At 28.6% G+C, this 2,067-nt stretch overlaps 1 long non-coding RNA gene across 1 annotated transcript; it reads left to right on the top strand.

Moving 5' to 3' along the window:
• The first annotated feature begins 649 nt into the window (after positions 1-649).
• LOC150032081 (uncharacterized) lies at positions 650-1,270 on the top strand. The gene is made up of 2 exons (XR_016525232.1): positions 650-906; positions 1,015-1,270. It is a non-coding gene; the product is annotated as an uncharacterized LOC150032081 (long non-coding RNA).
• The last annotated feature ends 797 nt before the right edge of the window (positions 1,271-2,067 follow it).

The following is a 2,067-nucleotide window of genomic DNA, read 5'->3' as shown; positions in this document are numbered from 1 at the left end:
TAGGTATTGGCTATTTCTTATAAGTTTTGCAATTATTATTGTAGATTGTATATTTGAATTTCCCTTTCAACATTTGTGATGCTACATCGTCTATATTTTAAATAATTTCTTTGCCAAGAATTTTTTTTTAGCAAAGTTGTTGACAAATAACATTTCCACAAAAGTTATTAAAGAAACTGGCACAATATATGAAAGAAATTGCAAAAATAATTCAAATTTATATAGGATAGAAATTGCAAAAATAATTCAAATTTATATTTGGTGGTTTTAAAATGTATATTTATATATTTCATCCAACAAAAGTAATAAAAGATGGTTTTATTATAGTGATCTTAATGAGTATGTTTATTCGAATACTATTTTTGTCCCTATGTTTTTCATTTTCTTTCATTCTATATGTTCTATATTTTAAAAATGTTTATTTTAATTCCTAATATTTTAATTTTGATTTATTTTAGTCCAATTCTTTTTAGATTTGTCAATATTATGGATGGTTTGAGGTTGAGTTCAAAGTTGGAACTAGAAAATCAATGATTGAGGTACATGATTGTTTAGTCTAGAGTTAGAAAACATTTGAGAAAGGGAGAGATTCAATACATTTACAAATTTCAATAATAAATACGATTGAAATTGAGCTATTTACCGTAGTTTATGAATTTGTTGGATCAAACAATCCTTCAAAAAGCCTTTTGGTCCTTCAAAAGTGAAAGTACCACCCTCTGATTCATGGGCCCTAGCGGCTGTTTACTCAGCAGCACAAAACCCCATCGTGTCTCTCACAAAAAGCCTCGTCTCCTTTTGAACTTCGAACCCCCAAAAATTGCAAGAATCAAAGAAGATTAAACCATTTCTCCCTCTGGAGTGACAACGTACTTTAAGAACTGCCACCCAAAAATCTCATTTATTGTAAGTGGGTCTCTCTCTCACACATTTGAATGTTCTAATTTTCACATCCGTAACCTGTTCGACGTAATGCCTCTGAGAGATAATTATTCCATTTTGCTGTGAAACCAGTGGGGCTGCTCAACGTCCGTAACCTGTTTGATATGATGCCTCTGAAAGAAGAAAAATCCAATTTTTTGTTAGGTTAATTCCAGTGGGTACTGGGGTAGGTGTTGCTGACGTTCCAAACCTGTTTGATGTAATGTTTGTGAGAGATATTTCCAATTTTTTTTTGTAAAAGGACCAGTGGGGTTGTTTGTTTTGTTGGTGACTGCCATATTCTGTTCCATATCAATGCTTTTGTGAGTAAAACTTATTCAATATTGAAGCAGTGGCTCAACAGATTTTTACTACTTAGTAATTGGAATGGATAGTATTTCGAAGAATAATAAAAATGTATAACATTATTTTTAAAAAATTGTAAATATAGTCGATAGATTTCTATCGTTGATAGATTCTCAAATCTATCAGCATTAGACTTCTATCGTTGATAAACTCTTATTAGTGATGTGGTCATACTATCTATGATAGACTCCTAGCAATAATATAGTATATCACTGATAGACTATTTAAATTTGGTCATATTTGTAATTTTTTTACATTATGTTATATCTACTAATACGGTATAATGTCTATATTTACAATTGCCCATAAAATGAAATTCAAAATACTTTTGTAGTTTCTTTTTTATTAGGGATGTTCGTGAGTTTGGTTAGACTTAAACACTTTCCAGACTCAATTCAATTAATCGGATTGTGAGTATTTTCAATCCAAATAATCTTCATTAAATAATGAACTCAATCGAATCCAACTATGAAACATTTGGGTTAGATTAGGTTGGTTCGAGTTATTCGATTTATTTTTTTTAATTTTTTTTTAAAAAAGAAGTAAAATATTATATATAAAAATATTTTTTAATTATGTTCATATATTGAATTAAAATTAGCAACTCAATTTTAAAATTTGTATTATGGAAATTTTCTTTTAAACGGCTAAGAAAATTATTACTTGAAGTTGATAGAGAATAAATCATCAAGTAAAAAAATATACATTTCATAATTAACAATAAATTTGAGTTGGTTCGAATTATTTTAAGTGGGCTCATAGACCAATCTGACTCATAAA

This window comes from Benincasa hispida, chromosome 12 (assembly GCF_027475165.1).
Source record: "Benincasa hispida cultivar pf3 chromosome 12, pf3_genome.v1.1, whole genome shotgun sequence".
NCBI classification, from domain to species: domain Eukaryota; kingdom Viridiplantae; phylum Streptophyta; class Magnoliopsida; order Cucurbitales; family Cucurbitaceae; genus Benincasa; species Benincasa hispida.
The sequence above is the reverse complement of the archived record's forward strand: the minus strand, read 5'-3'. Positions and strand labels throughout refer to the sequence as shown.